Here is a 20376-nt window from a genome sequence, read left to right on the forward strand (position 1 = left end):
AGATTAATAAGAGGGTTGGAATTTTAATAGTGGCAACTATTTATTTACAGCTCGTACAAAGTAGATACGTGTTTCAAAGTTTTGCTGACCTTCAAAGTAGTCACCAGCATTGTGTATAACCCGTTGCCAGCGATGTGGAAGTCGTAAGATACTCTTAGGAGTGCCAGTTGTTTTGACAGTTGGAGCGGCGAGGTCTATTGCCCGACGAATTTGTAGCAGCTCTGAAGCGAATGCCATGAAGCGTTTCCTTCAGTTTAGAAATCGAGTTGAACTCACGAGGGCGTAAGTCAGGGGAGTGCAGTAGGTGGTATAGCACTTTAGCAGCCCCATCAGTCAAACAAATCAGTAACAGCTTGCACTGTACGTGCATGAGCATTGTCCTGCAAAATGATGGTTAGGTCCTGCAGAAAGTGTCATCACTTCTCTCTCTAAGCTGGTCGTAGGTTGTGTTCCAAAAATGAACAGCTTAGAGACAGAAGTGATGACACGTTCTGCAGCACCTGACCATCATTTTGCAGGACAATACTCAAGCACGTACAGTGCAAGCTGTTACTGATTTGTTTGATTGCTGGGGCTGCTGAAGTGCTATACCACCTACTGCACTCCCCTATTTTGAAAGCTATTTTTAAAGCAGGTCTTCTGTTCCATATTCTTGTGGAATTATTATTCCATAGGTTTTAAATCCTCAAACGGATTTAATGGTGCTAAGAGCATAATGTCCAGTCTACTATATTTAGATTACTAATCTGAGCCAAATGGGAATGGATGTTTATGAACAGACTTTCTGTGTGTCCTTTAATATAGTAACCGTCCTTGGATCCACCGATTTCTGCGAGTGCTCCAACACACAGCCACTTTCCATTGGTATTTGCGGTAGTGATGATATCTTTTATTCTCCACTCATAGCCAGAATTTTCCATACATTATGTTCAAGTAATATGTAAGTCTGAAATGGCTCCTTTTTGTAAATCCAGTTCATATTATTCAATTACAGCAGATTTTTCAGTCCCCAGTTTGCGTCCTTGACTTCCATTTCTTCCATTTCCAATTTCCTTTCTCACACCTAACACATAAACTGTACTTAAAGGTGTAATTTCTTTAATAGGGAGTGGTTTAAATCTATTTGATGCATTGGTTCATTGTCTTAAGAACTGTGGAATAACTTCTTTGTGGGAATATGTCCTATTTTAGTAATATCTATATTTGACAGTATTGTAGAAAACAGTATCCGGGATTGAGAAGAATATGTTGTCCTAGCTTTAATATAACACTTCTCTATAATTATTGGGGTCTGTATTGATAATATCCATATAGTTTACAGATAAATAATTAAAATTGTAGGTAATCAGAACGTAGTTTATAATCTTTCCTCAGTCTCAATTTTATGGGATGCATTCTTCTACACCATTCAACTTTTGTGTATTCTTATTGCCACAGTAGACAAGTCGCAGAACACTGTTAAATATAATACGACAGCTCTTTTGTAAGTTATGCAATAATTTACACCGAGTACAGTGGAGCACATTGTAATTACTATTTCTTGGTGTACAATAGACTTTGACAGTCTTCCAGAGTGTCGGTCAAACCATCCACGCTGTAGTTATAAACTGTGGATTCAACACTGGTAATACCATGCTCTTTAGCCAAGATACATGTAAAAGTTTCTTGCAGATGTGAATTATGGTACTTTATGAACCTGACGAGATTGTTATCGATATCTTTGATCACTCCTGGATTTGTAATTTGACATATACATTGTTATTTATCTTCATTCTGTAGTTCGAGCTCAGTTATGTTAAACAATCTATTCTGACAGTCTTATAACTATTTACTATCACATTTCTGTTTCCTTGTTGTCTCCCTGCAGAGAGAAGAAGTTTTCTGATGTTAGATAGTCGCACATTCCCATTTTGTTAAAAAGATACCATCAAAATCTTGTGTTATATCCACATATATAAGGCAATAGCCTACATAGAGCTATTTCAATATTCCAGCAAGTTTCTCCATAAGAACCATCTCTACATTTCAGCCAATTCCACTTTATGTGATATAACCACATGCTTCCTTGCCAATTTTTTACAGTATCTGTGTTGCTGTAATGTTGTTATTGCAGTGGAAGAGAAGTGGTAATTTGGCCTTGACAAGATGCCATGCCTAGATGAAGGTGGATGAATGTAGATAATTATTAGACACATCACACATTTTCCTTCTTTAAATCACATTCCATCCCATCTCTAACTGTTCCTGGCAATTCACTTGATCACAGATTTTAACGACCACACTAATGATACAAAACGGTTCTGTAATAGGCGTAAGCACATTTAAATACTTCTTGCTAAGAACGTGCCGTTTTCCGTGTAATTTATAAGACCAATGTCAGTAAGAGATTGTCCACGTTTGCTAATAATAACGAAAAACCAAAGCATTTGTCAGATGGTCTCCTCTCCTTCCCTAATAGCTGAGAGATGTTTAGCAGTTTGGAAGAATCCATGTTGACACTTTCCATTACCACAGAAAACTAATCTGTTGCGCCTATGGAACTTACTTTAAATTCTAAAGATCCAAGATGCCGACACTTCAGGTCATGTGACCTTCCAGTCACACCTTCTAAATTTGTTTGCACTTGCAATTCAGTAGTAAAATTCTAGCCGAACTGCGATGTTTTCTATGTGTACTTGTGTGTGTGTTGCTCAGAAGTAGAATCCAGGGATGGATGCACTTCGAGGTAGGGTCCGCGAATTGATTAACCAGGGTAGCATCTGGAGGTGAACCCACGAATCCACAAGTGTTAGGTAGGGGGTAGGTGTTGAAGGTCGTTCCAGAAGCTTTCCATCTGTGGTATGGTCTGAGAATGGATCTACATGTGATAGGTGTGGGCTAGGATCAGTGATATATGTGCACACACACACACACACACACACACACACACACACAGCCAAAATCAAAATAATGCTATTTGGCTAGGAGTTTACAAATGAATTGTAAGTACATTGTATAAAACACCAACAAGCATTATTACAGTGTGCTCCACTGTACACAGTAGTAATTTGTTCTATGTGCTAAGAATTGGATGGATTACAAAAGATTTTCTGTGTTGTGTTTTCACAGTGTTCTGCAGTTTGTATGTGGCAATAAGAACCCAATAAGTTCCTCAATGTACAAGTAAGCATCCCAGACAGTCAAGAACGGGAAAAGATTCTAAACCATGTTCTGAATGCCTATAGTTTTAATTACTTACCTGTAAACCACATGGAAATTGTTAACTCAGTTTCAATAAAGACAACATAAGTATTACCCAGAAGTGTGTTATTAAAACTGACGAACATATTTCTCTCAATCCAGGACATTGTTCTCCACAATACAGCCAAATATAGATATTACCATATTAGGATTGGTTCCCACAAATAATATTACTCCAGAGGTCTTAAGAAAAAGAACCAATCTATCAAATAGATTTCAACCATTCCCTATTGAAGAAATTACACCCTTAAGTACAGTTAATGTGTTACATGTGTGAGAAAGGAAATTGCAAGTGAAAGAGATCGGAGTCGAAAAACCAAACTGGAGTGTATGGTGGAAACACCTACCATAACAGAAGAGTATAAACTGTATTCAGAAAAAGGAAGAAGCTATTGCAGGCTTACATATCGCCTAAACATAAGTCTGCAGAAAACTGCGTATGAGTAGGGAAAACAAGATATCCTCATTTAGAGTAAATTCCAGTGGAAAAGTTACTACTCCATATCTAAAAAAAAATCATCTATTGAGTAGATGGAGTTGTCACTCAGAAGTTCATTTAATTTGTTTTTAAACGTTGGCCGGCTATCTGTCAGACTTTTAATGCTGTTTGGCAGATGACCAAAGATTTTTGTAGCAGCATAATTCACCCCTTTCTGTGCCAAAGTCAGATTTAACGCAGAATAGTGAAGATCATACTTTCTTCTAGTGTTGTAGCTATGCAATTCGCTATTAGTTTTAAATTGGGATTTGTTATTAAAAAAAAATTTCATAAGTGAATATACCTATTACAAAGGTTTTTAATTTTTCGTATATATTATGTTAAACTGACAAGTTCCACATCATTATGAAACGACGCATTCATGACCTATGAAACAAGTATGGAACAAGTATTAATGTAATGTATCCGTGTGCAGAATCAGAAACAAGCCACAATCAGATACATGTTAAACAGGATCCTCCTAAACACTTCTGATTACCAAAAAGAGTCCGCCTGCTTAGCTGAGCGGTAACGTGCTTGCCTACCATGAGGGGACCTGGGTTCCATTCCCGGTTAGGTTGGAGATTTTCTCCGCCCGTGAGCTGGGTGTTGTCTTGTCCTCATCAACATCTCTTCATCACCGACGCGAAAGTCACACAACATGGCGTCACCTGAAGTAAGATTTGCATCTGGCGGCCGAACTACCCCGGATGGGGCCTCCTGGCCAACAATGCCACACACACTATCATGTCATTTCATTTACCGAAAAGAGGTGGTCACTATAAAACATATATCATTAAAAATGTGCACAAAAAGTACCGATAGACAAACTAAACAAATAACTAAAAAACTAGCCAAACTACACTAACACACAAGTCCGCACTACCACAAAAAAAAAGCATACAGTGACCTACCATAACAAATTCACACATAAAACAAGTAACATATACGAAACACAAGGCTTAACATTGCTTACAAAACAAACAGCTTAATACAAAAGCATATCCCATAACTGAAATCAAAACCAGGAAGAAATCAACAATTTGGTGTTTATCAGATCAGTTACAGAGATTGTGAAAAACTATGCGTTGGAATGACTGGCAGAAGGTTTGGCACAAGATATAAAAAACACATCAGAGCACTGAAATACGGAACACACCATTCAACATGTGCAGGAATATCCCAGTCCAAGCACTATTGCAAAAGTTATGAACATCTTAACAATCAGTACAGACAAATATCTCCTCCCTTCTCAAGAAAATTCCCACATACACAAAGCATTAACACAGAATAAACAGTTGCTCAGTAATTAAATAAATATTGGAAACCGGACACTATATACGCCAACTGAAGAAATCTCATGAAGAAGAAAAGGACATTTATGTCCTTCACCGTCTCCGACTCAACCCCTCGCCATTCCCCCCCCCCCCCCCCCCCTTCTCCCCCAGTTTCAATTCACTTCTTGCTTCTCACCTTTTCCTCCAACTCACTCTCCATCACACTACTAGGTATTTATGTCCACTCATCATTGCTTCTCTCTCCCCCACCTATCCACCACACTATTCTTTCGTTATACAGTACATAAATATTTAGCAAATAGAATAACAAATACATAATTAATAACAGAGAAACAGAAAAAAGTGTAGGTCAAAGACAAACTAGAGGCAACGTTGGCATCATTACAGAACACGATACACGCTTAGAAGTACGCAGATGAACAGTAAACAGCGTTGTACGGAAAAAGTGTACTGTGTAAAATGTAAAGAAGTGCATAGTTCTGTAAAGCAACAAAAAATTAGGCCAGTCGTATCAGTATCTATTGAAGAAAGAAATTAAAGACTCGCTAGTAGACGGCATTTTCTGACTTGGCGGAAAACCAAGCAGATAATACCGTAAGCAAATACCAACAAATTGTTGACGAACTTTCTTTTGATCTCTAGAGTACTGTACATTTTAGCCAGCTTACACACACACACACACACACACACACACACACACAAACAACTTAAACGCTTTCGAAGCTGGTTCCCGTGAAACATGATGAGAAACACGAAAAGTGATATCCGTGTTTTGCCGTAGTTGAACATTGACCGTTCAGTATAAGCTGACAATTAGGGCCGTTTGTAGTTTGCCCTGCAAGTTAACTTCAGCTGTACCTGAACTACTGCATGCACTCTATTGAGTGCAAGCGGACGCCTTGCTCCACAGCGACACGGGAAGTACTTGCCTTGTGTCTCCTTAAATCTCAGTTCAGTAGTTAACGACATGACGTATTTATTATACATTACAACGTTCTAAAGTCCTATTATTCTGTGAATTACTGCATTTCGGCTTGTGCTAGTACGACTTTAATGTCGTATTGCTTGCGAAAGTCAAAGGTCAAGAACGATTCACGGTAGACCTGATTTCTCGAACTATTATTCCCTCTCGACTGGTGTGGTTCCTCAACAGCTTAACTTTGTTATTACAAGAACGTATTACAGCAACTTCTGTTAAGACTAGGGCACAGCCCCTACAGTGTTACGTATTAGGAATTTATGGTGGAAAAATATGACACAAACATAGAAAAAAGGCCAGATTATAGGACGGAAAAGGAATAAATTTCAATTTGAAGAGGTATTGTGGATAATACCGGAATTAAAAATGAAAAATAAATTATTGGAAAAATACAACAGTTGCTGCTATATCTACAAAAAAAAATATGTCAAAGGCTGTGTAAAAGAAGACAACACAGGTAGGTAGAGTTGATAACGAACTATATTTTCTCCTAATTGAAATCACTGGTATGTAGTCTATACGTGATGAATATTTTTGTGAGATTCCTGTAAAGAAAACATGCCAATTTGTTGTTCTTGTTGATCCCAAAGTGAAGCTACAATAATTCTAGAGTGACCAGATGTCCTGCGTTTCGCAAGATACTCATTTTTTTGAAGCATTACCCCGTGGCCCGCCACGGCGTTACAAAATCTTAAAAATACCCTGTGTCTCAATGTTATCCTGCGAACCATTCTGCGAAATTCGATTATCGTCTTATTCAAGAGCAATCAGTAACTATACAGTTAATGGAGAATTGAATTTGTGTATGAAGGGCTCTTTACGGAGGAGAGGAAGTTTCGTTTATAACAATATCTCTACGAAGTGCAGCTGGCAAAGCTGATAATCACAAATTCGGGAAATCTCCTGTTCTGTTCGATCTTTTTATCGGCCAGCGATCTAGTGACTTTTTTTCGTACTATCGCAACGACATGTCTCAGTGGTTTTAATGTAACGTGGATGTTAATAACAAAAGTAACTGTGAATCATGGGCCGATGTATCTCCTAGGGTGCAGGTCATGCATAAAAAAGGCAATAATTAAATGAAAGACTGCAATCACGATTCTGTTCCATTCTCAGGCTTTCACTCGTCCCGCAATCTAGAGATGTCTGATAGTACTTGCCGCTGTAATTAATTCTCGCGATAAAAACAGTTACTTTATTACGATTTTTTTCGATTTTTCGGCATTGAATTCTTCATTGTTTACCGTGATTGTTTCATCTGAATGTTGTCATCTTGTTTTCAAACTGATTATAAGATGATAACGTTTTTCTCTATTATTCTAATACGTGAACTGCTCATCTGCAACCATCTCTCATAAACAAATAAAATATTATACTGGGTTCAGTCAAGTAATGTTGTTTTTTGGAGGACAACATTTTCATCTTTGTCTGTTACCTTTACTGTAAAACATTTAGATGTCCATACATACCGTTACTGTATGAGAACTTGCAAATTTGTTCAGACACAACAGGAGTTTGTGCAATGGTAGGATTTAATGCTATTTTCTCCAGTGTTTGACGAAATTGTGAAATTTTAAGCAAGCCATAGCTTATCGTTGTGGCTTGTTCGACGTTCGTTTGGTAGTCCTTGCACTCGTACCGCGCGAGCCAAATGTCAGTGATTGTTCGAAGAAGCTCGATGCTGTATCGAACGCTGCTGCGTACTGGTAAATCCCGAACCCGTTTGAATGCGAGTATCGTTTGCCCAGCTCTAGCGTCAGCTGTGAAGTGGTGTTTGTTTTGAGCTGTCGTCATGCCAAAACTCAAAGGAAAACTAAGTTGAACGTCGAACTGCGATCATTATAGCCATTTATTGTAAGTGTCAAAGATAAATCCGAGAATGACATTCGCTGCAAAAAATGTTATGCTGTGTTCTCAACAGCGTACAGAGGACGAAGAGAAACATCTAGACACCTGCAAACAGACAGGCTGCAGGGAAATGGCTGACTGATAATTCTGCTGTATCCAGTGTGTCTCTTTCATCCGAGGAAAAAAAAAAAAAAAAGTTTGGCTGCTGCTGAAGGTTGTTTTGCCTTCGACGCCGTTCAACATGACCAAAGATTTAAATCAATGGACTGCACGTCGAAAGTGTCTCAAAAAATTTTGACCCTAAGTATTCGTGTTCTAAGACTAAATGTGAGGCTTTTGTGACAAATGTAACTAGTCCACTTATAATGTCCGAATTGGAAAAGGACTTGGAGAAGGTAAATTATATTACTATGTAGGGCCTACGCAGATTCTTCCAATCGCATTTCGATGAAACCTTTTGCTCTGTTGATTCGATATTTTCGTTTCAAGTCAGGAGTGCAAGTGAAAATTCTGGACTTGCGAGAGAAGATTGGAGAAAATTCCCATATTGTTTCTTCGTCTGTTCAGAAAACACTGAGTGATCATAATATTGAAAGGAAGATTGTCACACTTAGTGCAGACAACACAGATACAAGTTTCATATCAGCGCACACTCCGCTGCAGAGTGAAAATCTCATTCTGGAAACATCCCCCAGGCTGTGGCTAAGCCATGTCTCTGCAATATCCTTTCTTTCAGGAGTGCTAGTTCTGCAAGGTTCGCAGGAGAGCTTCTGTAAAGTTTGGAAGGTAGGAGACGAGGTACTGGCAGAAGTAAAGTTGTGAGTACCGGCCGTGAGTCGTGCTTCGGTAGCTCAGTTGGTAGAGCACTTGCCCGCGAAAGGCAAAGGTCCCGAGTTCGAGTCTCGGTCGGGCACACAGTTTTAATCTGCCAGGAAGTTTCAACACAGGTACAATATTTGGGGGTGCTTCACGGAAAGGCAATAATAATGTATATAAACGCTTGAGAGATGTGACGTCTAAGGCAATAATAATGTATATAAACGCTTGAGAGATGTGACGTCTCGTTTTGTCTCGGCTCGATGGTGGTGGTTGTCCCAGTCGGGATGGCGTGGAACGGCGTCCGTGGATCACGACAACGCCACTCTGTAACTATTAGAAAAACAAACTACTCGCACGGTTTGGTTATTTTTCTGATACTGTCTCTCAAAACTGATATCAACGTCTCGATGGAGCAGCACGCTGGACGGAGTGTTTGCGCCGCCGTTGCTTGTAATTAAAGCAGTGATGTTCGATGTCCATCGATCTTCTCCACTTATAAATATAGCGACTGCACCAATCGATAACGCGATGACTCCCTTGATCTGAAATGATATCCAAAAGTCCTTTGAGTGTTCGCGACGGACTTTTCAGTTTACGCGAACATGCTGGCTGTAGTTCTTATGCCCGGTTTCAGAATGGGCATTCAAACGGCCATTAAAATTGCTACACCACGAAGATGACGTGCTACAGACGCGAAACTTAACCGACAGGAAGAAGATACTGTGATATGCAAATGATTAGCTCTTCAGAGCATTCACACATGGTTGGCGCCGGTGGCGACACCTACAACGTACTGACGTGAGGAAAGTTTCACACCGATTTCTCATACACAAACAGCAGTTGACCGTCATTGCCTGGTGAAACGTTGTTGTGATGTCTCGTGTAAGGAGGAGAAATGCGTACCACCACGTTTCCGACTTTGATAAAGGTCGGATTGTAGCCTATCGCGATTGCGGTTCGTATCGCGACATTGCTGCTCGCGTTGGCCGATATCCAATGACTGTTAGCAGAATATGGAATCGGTGGGTTCAAGAGGGCAATACGGAACGCCGTGCTGGATACCAACGGCTTCGTATCACTAGCAGTCGAGATGACAGGCATGTTATCCGCATGGCTGTAACAGATCGTGCAGCCACGTCTCGATCCCTGAGTCAACAGATGGCGACGTTTGCAAGACAACAACCATCTGCACGAACAGTTCGACGACGTTTACAGCAGCACGTACTATCAGCTCGGCGACCATGGTTGCGGTTACCCTTGACGCTCCATCACAGACAGGAGCGCCTGTGATGGTGTACTCAACGACGAACCTGGGTGCACGAATGGCAAAACGTCATTTTTTCGGATAAATTCAGGTTCTGTTTACAGCATCATGATGGTGGCATCCGAGTTTGGCGACATCGCGGTGAACGCACATTGCAAACGTGTATTCGTCATCGCCATACTGGCGTATCACCCGGCGTGATGGTATGGAGTGCCATTGGTTAATGTGTCGGTCACCTCTTGTTCCCATTGACGGCACTTTGAACAGTGGACGTTACATTTCAGATGTGTCACGACCCGTGGCTCTACCCTTCATTCGATCCCTGCCAAACTCTACATTTCAGCAGGATAATGCACGACCGCATGTTGCACGTCCAGTATGGGCCTTTTTGGATACAGAAAATGTTCGACTGCTGCCCTGACCAGCACATTCTCCACATCTCTCGCCAACTGAAAACGTCTGGTCAACGGTGGCCGAGCAACTGGCTCGTCACAATAAGCCAGTCAGTACTCTTGATGAACTGTGGTATCGTGTTGAAGCTGCATGGGCAGATGTACCTGTTCACGCCATCCAAGCTCTGTTTGTCTCAATGCCCAGGCGTATCAAGGCTGTTATTACTGCCAGAGATGGTTGTTCTGGGTACTGATTTCTCAGGATCTATGCACCCAAATTGCGTGAAAATGTAATCACATGTCAATTCTAGTATAATGTATTTATCCAGTGAATACCCGTTTATCATCTGCATTTCTTCTTGATGTAGCAATTTTAATGGCCAGTAGTGTATAATGTCTTGAATCATCAGTCCTTTTGTATCCCGCCTGGAAGGCGACGCGTGGGTAGGAGCAGGAAAAGGTAATACACTTCGGTACTGCAAATACAGTTAAAGCACCTTTACTAGTGTATAAACATATGCAAACATATTACATAACTTTAGGTGATGACACGTAGGTGCGACGTTGTGGCCCCATCGTAACTGATGAAAAGTCTCAATAGCAAACAAAGTTGAAGCGAAGTACCCTGGCTGTCTGCACCTGATGAAATGGGGAGACTCTGTCACGGAGCTCGTAGAGCTCCACAGCACCAGCTAGAGGGCGCTGTCGTCGGTTTCTCGTGGTGGTGCCAACCTTTGAAACTATGCCGTGGCATCGTTGCTATCGATACCACAAGTTCATCACCCAAGTCGATGCCACATCATGATTTTGCCAGGATATTGAGTTGTTCATTATTATTCCGTCGTCAAGGCGTCGCTGCGTCGCGTATTCAACAACTACGCGACGTAATTGCAGAGATAAAATACCCTTGAGAAATGTTCAGAATGCGTCGTATTTCGATGTAAAATTATTGCTGTTTGCAGTTAAATTGTCACTAAATCACTTTTCACTTTCATGTTATCCGAAGACTCAGTTAATTCCATAAATACACTTTAAATGTCAATTAAATGATGTATGCGACACCAAGAATTAAAGTTGAATTAAAGTTTATTGTTCTTCGTAATTATTTGTCCCTACACTGAGCACACACAGCGATTTTTCATTCAGGAATTGCGTTTCTTAGCATCAGAAATTCTGACTTTGACGATAGCTTCTGACAACACGGAGCAACTTTAAGTTCTTCGTTGCGTTTATCTGTTGCCTACTCAAGTCTATTAATTGAGTTTATGTCGGCGATCAGTCTCTTTCTGTGTCCTTTGATGTTCGTGACTATTAAGTATCACAAAGGCTAAGTTCCATTACAAATCAGCAATCACACGAGTTATTTGTCTGTCGCATGTATCAACTACCCCTTATCTGTCGAAACGGTAAAGATGATTTTACTTCAATCCGGCTTCTGACTAAAACTCCCAACCGTAAAACCTTCAAACTTCAGATCGGGTTTAAAACAATCTAATAGCGCTTGACATGCGTGCTACTATTGCAATAGTACAAGAGAGAAGTGAAGTTAACATCTCCATTGCCGAGTTACATTGTAGTCACAGCGAACTTACAGCTCGATGCGGCTGCAACTCTCTTCCAGGATAAATGTTATCTTTGGTCACTTTATGGTCTGGGCTTTGACCTTCGTAAATAATAATTTTTTGAATTCTTTCTTCAAAGTTTCTGTTTCGTATCATATAGTATTTTTTCATTCAGTCCTTTCTTTATGAAAGCATTAGTATTTACATAACATTCTTGCTAATCAAACTGTCAAGAGTGTAAATTTTGTTGTCAGAAGCTGTCATCACTGTCAGGATGACTGATTTTTCTATTTACTTTTGCAACAAAAGGGTGTTCATTATGGGTTCTATAACTGGGGTGTTACAGAGGCCAATTGTTGGAATAGGATGTAGTGTCCATATTATTAACAATGCAATACAAACTGCTGTGGACTGTCTTCAGATTTATCTTGAAAGTGTAATTCATTAAATTTATTTTTATTTTCACACATACACCGTACGTGGTGCCTCATTGGAAGAATTTTGCAATTTTGCAATAAACAAAAAATGAGTTCACTCGTTAGTAAGTAGGATGTTTGGTTTGTTAGTTAGCTAGTCAGGTGATTTGTTTGATAATTAAAAGCTTTGTGCCCTCATGGCCACGAAACAAACTAAACTTATCCGAATCTGCGGAAAAATTAATAATTGGGTCAACATTCGTAAAACTCAAATTCCTCTCTCTCAAACCCCACCCTATGGGGAGAGAGAGAGAGTTTTCTTTTTAGCGAACCAAAATTTACGAAGTAAATAAGTATTTTTTATCTATCCATAACCATTTTCCACCCAAAAATGAGAACATGGATTTTCTTGAATTACAGCGCCAACTACCAAGAACCAAAACAAATGTTTAAGACAAAATGTACATATTTTTATGTAGAATCTGATTCAGCAAAAAAAATGGAGGTTCCCATTTGAAATTTTAAAGTTGCCTCCGCTTCTCCCGCTCCCTGCCGGGGGCTGGGGTGGCGGGCTAATTTTAGCACCAGCATATGTCCCCCTCGAAAATAATCAACTTTGGATTCTACACATTTTTTCGTGTGAAGTTTATTTTTCGAGTTATTCTGGTTTGTCAACTTAAAATTTACACCCTGTATAGTGACCCATGAGCTGAGTGTATCAAGATTTTGTATGAGGCAAATCTTAAAGTATTCATGCAAGGAGGTAAGGTACACATACTGAAATCTTTGAACAAAGAAAAACTTGCAAGATAATAAATCCGTGAAGAACAAAAATTTGATTAAGGTATTATGATGTTTCAGCAAACAGTGTACGCAACGTCAATCATCACATACAAGCACGGTCATCGGATCAAAACGCTTAACATCTCCACCGAACACCAGCGCACAAGAATACTCAAAGATAAGTTTACAAATTTCTGAAATATAACCTTACTAGAGAGGGAATCTGCTTGTAAGTCACTTGAATTTACGGATGGTTAACTCAGAAATGTATGTTGTTGTTGTTGTTGTTGTTGTGGTCCTCAGTCCTGAGGCTGGTTTGATGCAGCTCTCCACGCTGCTCTATCCTGTGCAAGCTTCTTCATCTCCCAGTACCTACTGCAAACTACATCCTTCTGAAGCTGCTTAGTGTATTCATCTCTTGGTCTCCCTCTACAATTTTTACCCTCCACTCTGCCCTCCAATGCTAAATTTGTGATCCCTTGATGCCTCAGAACATGTCCTACCACCCGATCCCTTCTTCTAGTCAAGTTGTGCCACAAACTTCTCTTCTCCCCAATCCTATTCAATACCTCCTCATTAGTTATGTGATCTACCCACCTAATCTCCAACATTCTCCTGTAGCACCACATTTCGAAAGCTTCAATTCTCTTCTTGTCCAAGCTATTTATCGTCCATGTTTCACTTCCATTCATGGCTACACTCCATACAAATACTTTCAGAAACGACTTCCTGACACTTAAATCAATACACGATGTTAACAAATTTCTCTTCTTCAGAAACGCTTTCCTTGCCATTGCCAGTCTACATTTTATATCTTCTCTACTTCGACCATCATCAGTTAATTTGCTCCCCAAATAGCAAAACTCCTTTACTACCTTAAGTGCCTCATTTCCTAATCTAATTCCCTCAGCATCACCGGACTTAATTCGAATACATTCCATTATCCTCGTTTTGCTTTTGTTAATGTTCATCTTTAACCCTCCTTTCAAGACCATATCCATTCCGTTCAACTGCTCTTCCAAGTCCTTTGCTGTCTCTGACAGAATTGCAATGTCATCGGCGAACCTCAAAGTTTTTATTTCTTCTCCGTGGATTTTAATACCTACTCCAAATTTTTCTTTTGTTTCCTTTACTGCTTGCTCAATATGCCGATTGAGTAACATCGGGAAGAGGCAGAAGTGTATAACGATGTCCATTTGTTTTGATGAGATCGAGGCATAGAATTTTACGCGCCAACACACTCGTGATTTCAGATCATGTGAATACCACCCAAATGCTAGCCACGTGTTGCAATTTCACCATAGTGCCGAATAGTCGAATGTGTTGTACCCTGCCTACTAGTCGAATATGGGAGTCTAGGGAACCTGCTTTCGCGGATCGCTAGATAACAATTCAAACAAATCTTGTTAATGAGTTTTATTACGAAATGATCAATGAAAATATTAACTTTGGCAAAACACAAAAGCGTCGCAAGCATAGAGCGACATGCAAATAAGAACTCTCTTCAGTATACACAATTCCTAATTCACTGGTATTGAAGTGCCTATCCATGATGCTGCTGTAGAACCGGCCGCGAGCAGTCGGTGCGGCGCTTATGTCCTCTCCGCATAGAGGCCGCTGCCATTGCGTTGCCGTCCTGGAGAGGGGTCGGCCAGCGTGCGGCTTGCTGACGTCTTCTCACAGGCCTGTCTTATCTGTCGTTCCCGACTGACGTGCTGGCGCTTGACATGACGCCGGAACAGAATGCTCCCATATCAAACATATGAGCAAGTGTCTAAATCCCTTCTCATCGACGTGCTTCCCGGAAAGAGAGTGCTTTGTGTCTAAACTGCCCTAGACGTCCAGCTGAAAAATGCATGCCAGCGCTTTGTCTGGCCGGCACCGGTCAAATCTCTGGCGTCTTCCCAAGAGATGAGTGCCCATTCCTGTTTGAAAGTTGTATAGCTGTAGCAGATGTTGAGTCGTCTTTGTGTCGGCAAGTGACTTACAGATGGCGTAAGGGTGCGCGATTTCGAAAGACTCTCGCGCAACAGTGGCTGCCTTTCGACATTTGTTCAAGCATCTAGGAATTGTAAATCCTTGCACATATTCTGATTTACTGTTAATAACATGTACTCATTGAAAAGAAGCTGCAGCGTTAGGTCAGATAACACTTCATGATAAGCACACAGATAACACACGCCTGTCTATTGTACTGAGATACGAATACCATATATATCTTTCAGTACAACTAAGGGAATGTTATCTATGGGTAGGCTTCGAGTGATACTGGATGAATTTAGAAGCAAACAATTCTTATTATTCTTTAACAGAACTACTGAAATGGTGACTGATTTGATGTAGAAGAGGCTTTTAGGACCTAATCTTGCCAGAAAAAATAAATACAGAAGTAAATATGAAAAGATAACGCATGGGAACTTCATATTGTGAATAAACCAGTTAAGTGTATTCGTATTTTTATTTGTACTTTATTGCTGCAAGTTGTTTTAGCCTATCATTTAGTTCCTATACTGGGACACTGTATGTCAGTATGTCACATTGTGGCACAACATCGACAACACATGGTCAGTAATAATAGTAATAATAATAATAATAATAAATAAAAATTCTGCACATAAATATTCTTATAGTATTTTTAAAATGCACAGAAGATCCACATGTTTAGTGAATCTTTGAAATAACGTAAAATCTCTCACTAATTAAATAGAACCAGTTACTTCATTTTGCTAAAATATGCACTGCAGCAGTCTAATTAATTTCCTGAGATTAGAACTGTTGTGTTCGTAATCGTTATAAGCTGAATAAACTGAATTTATCTTTAGTCCTGTAGCTGCATTAGAAACTAGTAAAGTATGACTCAGTTTTCATTAATGGAGGTTCCGTAACTGTAATGATTTTTGTGTATCGTTTATTAAATGGCAACGATCACAATCGTGATGGTTTTTTATAAAAAATATCGAATTATTATTAACTCTTAGGTTTTGAAAATTAACCTCTGACCCATTTTATATTATAGCCCTGATGGAGTACAAGCGTAAGTGTGAAGTCCAAGTCACGGTAACCCCTATCTTGGTTGCATCCGACAACGGTCGATGATGACGACTGATAGGATGATTGTAAGAGTTGCCACATCGTCATAACACCCAGGAAAGCGAAGGGAGAGGGGATGGCAGGAGCACTTAAATAATTTTAACCACATGAGTCCATGCCACACATCACTGATGGGCCACTTGCATTCTACGTTTTAAGTTCACATGCAATCACTGCGGTGGGATTGAGACTAAAGTTGCTATCACGTCGCACAAGAAAATGATTCAGAATTGTGTTGACAGCAATGCTATTGACATGCTTCCACAGAAGTGGGTGGGCTGCTAATCTACAACGTAAAGCACACAATGCCTTTTGTTCTACATGCTTGTCACCTCGGACACTGAAATGCAATATGTTCTGCGGGTCAGATCTGTCCACAGTCGTAATGCCACTCCCTGTCCTCATTGGATTCGATCAAGATTCCGAGAAAAGGGACGCGTGCAGTCTGAATGTGAATTACACAAAACTAAGAGACTCACATTTCATTCGTAAATTTTCGTCTGTTTTGGGAACGCTTCGAAGACCCTTACCAGATATATCCTAATCCCTCTGCCATGCATACCCTCTCCTTCTGGATGTTGCCACCATTTTTAGCCGGTGAGAGGTGCCTACGAATGTAACAAAAGATATTCGCTGGGTATGTCAAGTAGCAAATGTTGTATTCTCCAACAGTTTATTGAACGTAACTTCTTCTACAATACAATAGTTGGCTGTGCAAGAGATGTAGACGTCCGTCGATCTAGCCGGAGATGTGGTTCCTCTCGGTCGGCTGGTACTTCGATCGGTGGTGCAGTACAGCGGCTTCGGTGATATCTTCTCGGAGACTCTGCTTCAGCGGTTGCCATTAGCAGCGGACGAAGACTGGTCTGCCTTCGACCGGCCGGGCCTATATAGTGAGCTGGAGCCAATTGAAACCCGGCGTAGGAATCCGTGGGCGGATATGTTGCGGCGACCTCTGCAAGGAAAGGTTCCTATTAATCGACTGGAATCTTTGGCGTGTTTACCTGATGTCTTCGCCTATTTGGCTGTTGGTTTGTTTCCCTCATAGCGTGGCTGTTATGCGGTGCTGCCTGACATTTAGGGGAACCCCATGGCAGACAGTACAGCAAACAACTCTGAATTGCCTTCGAATAAATCAGTTGGTAGTGTTTTGCTTTCTAAATACAGGGTTTCACTTTCGCCCCTCATTGTATCGATTATCCATTAGCGTCCACCCATGTAGTCTGTTCCAATAAACGAGAGAGTGCACACAGAATGAGTCACGTCCGGGTTGAGGTCAGCGGTCGCTGGTGACGCCCTGAGGGCGGCATCGGTGCCGCTGTATCTGGTTTCCTTCGCCTCTGTCAACGCAGACAGCCTCCCTCTTGTTCGCCGACGACTGTCGATCGTCACAGTCGGAAAGAAAGGTGAGCAGCGTGTTTGCCGAACGTGACTGCAGGGCTATCTGTTTCTCTAGAGAGCGCGAGACTCAGTCTTGGACTGTTTGTTTTTTCATCAGTGGTTCAGTGTCGTATCGATAGCACAATCGTTACAGGCGGATCAACCGAACGCCGCTTTTCGAACGAAAGAGCATCCTCTCGTTTACGATGCGCAGTGATTAGCGGATTTGGTAGGGAAACTCCGGTATACTTCGTGCAGGGTACTGGAGTGTGGTACTGGAGTGTGCTGCCTTTCGTCGACACCTACTACTTTGATACGTGCGAGAACAATATCTAGAGGATTGATAGATATTCATAGATTTTATTTTATGGAATATTACCATGGCAAGACAGTATGGCTTGCAAAGTACAGGTTATTTCTTACAAGTAACGTCGAAACAACACTATTGATAGCCCTTTTTGTTGTTGTTTTTGTTGTTTTGTTGTTGTGGTCTTTAGTCCAAAGACTGGTTTGATGCAGCTCCCCATGCTACTCTATCCTGTGCAGGCTCTTCATCTCGGAGTAGCCACTGCAGCCCACATCCTTCTGAGTCTGCTTAATGTATTCATTTCTTGGTCTCCCTCTATGATTTTTATCCTCCACACTTCCCTCCAATACGAAATTCTTGATCCCTTGATGCCTTAGAACGTGTCCTTCTAACCGTACCCTTTTCAAGACAAGTTGTACCACAAATTCCTCTTCTCCCCAATTCTGTTCAATACCTCCCCATTACTTACTTGATCTACCCATCTAATTTCCAACATTCTTCTGTAGCACCACATTTCAGAATCTTCTATTCCCTTCTTGTCTAAACTGTTTATCATCCACATTTCACTTCCATACAGGGCACTACTCCACACAAATACGTAAAAAAAGAGAGACTTCCTGACACTTAAATCCATACTCGATGTTAACAAATTTCTCTTCTTCAGAAACGCTTTCCTTGGCATTGTCAGTCTACATTTTATATCTTCTCTACTTCTACCACCATAAGTTGTTTTGCTGCCCAAATAGTAAAGCTCATCTACTAATTTAAATGTCTCATTTCCCAATTCAATTACCTCAGCATCAACTGATTTAATTCTATTACATTCCATTATCCTCGTTTAGCTTTTGTTGATATTCATCTTATATCCTCCTTTCAAGATCCTGTCCATTCCGTTCAGCTGCTCTTGCAAATCCTTTGCTGTCTCTGTCAGAATTACAATATCATCGGAGAATCTCAAGGTTTTTATTTCTTCTCTCTAGATTTTAATTCCTACTCCAAATTTTTCTTTCGAATCCTTTACTGCTTGCTCAGTATACAGATTGAATAACATCAGGGATAGCCTACAGCCGGCCGGAATGGCCGAGCGGTTCTAGCCGCTACAGTCTGGAACCGTGCGACCGCTACGGTCGCAGGTTCGAGTCCTGCCTCGGGCCTGGATGTGTGTGATGTCCTTAGGTTAGTTAGGTTTAAATAGTTCTAAGTTCTAGGGGACTGATGACCTTCTCAGAAGTTAAGTCTCATAGTGCTCAGAGCCATTTGAACCATTGTGATTTTTGATACCCTACAACCTTACTCATTCCTTTCTCAACCGCTGCCCATCGACTCTTACAACTGCCATCTCGTTTCTGTACCAATATTTGATAGCCTTTCGCTCCCTGTGTTTTATCCCTGCTACCTTCAGAATTTGAGGGAGACTATTACAGTAAAACAGCTTAAACCTTTCTCTAAGTCTACAAATTCTAGAAACGTAGGTTTGTCTTTCCTTAACCTATCATCTAAGATTCAAACTGATCTCCCCCGAGGTCGACTTCTACCAGTTTTTCTTGTCTTCTGTAAGGAATTCGTGTTAGTATTTTGCAACCGTGATTTATTAAACTGATAATTCGGTACTTTTCACATAGGTCAACATCAGCTTTCTTTGTAATTGGAATTATTATATTCTTCTTGAAGTCTGAGGGTATTTTGCCAGTCTCATACATCTTGCTCACCAGGTGGAAGAACTTTGTCGTGGCTGGCTCTCCCAAGGCTATCAGTAGTTCTAACGGAATGTTGTCTACCTCTGGGGCCGTGTTTCGACTTGTGTCTTTCAGTGTTCTGTCAAATTCCTCACGCAGTGTCATATCTCCCATCTCATCTTCATCTACGTCCCCTTACTTTTCCATAATACTGCCCTCAAGTACATCGCCGTTGTATAGACCTTCTTCATACTCCTTCCACCTTTCTGCTTTCCCTTCTTTGCTTAGGACTGGTTTTCCATCTGAGCTCTTGATGTTCATACAGCCGCTTCTCTTTTCTACAAAAGTCTCTTTAATTTTCCTGTAGACAGTATCTATTTTTCCCCTAGTGAAATGTGCTGCTAAATCCTTATACTTGTCCTCTAGACATTCCTGCTAGCTGTTTTGCACTTCCTGCCAATCACATTTTTTTAGAAGTTTGTAATTCCTTCCACTTGCTTTATTTGTTGCATTTTTATATTTTCTCCTTTCATTAATTAAATTTAATAAGCCGGCCGTGGTGGCCGTGCGGTTCTAGGCGCTGCAGTCCGGAACCGCGGGACTGCTACGGTCGCAGGTTCGAATCCTGCCTCGGGCATGGATGTGTGTGATGTCCTTAGGTTAGTTAGGTTTAAATAGTTCTAAGTTCTAGGGTACTCATGACTTACGATGATAAGTCCCATAGTTATCAGAGCCATTTGAACCATTTTTAAATTCAATATCTCCTGTGTTATCCAAGAATTTCTACTAGGTGTTGTCTTTTTACCTATTTGATCCTCTGCTGCCTTGTCTTTTCATCTCTTAA

Source organism: Schistocerca serialis, chromosome 6 (assembly GCF_023864345.2).
Source record: "Schistocerca serialis cubense isolate TAMUIC-IGC-003099 chromosome 6, iqSchSeri2.2, whole genome shotgun sequence".
NCBI classification, from domain to species: domain Eukaryota; kingdom Metazoa; phylum Arthropoda; class Insecta; order Orthoptera; family Acrididae; genus Schistocerca; species Schistocerca serialis.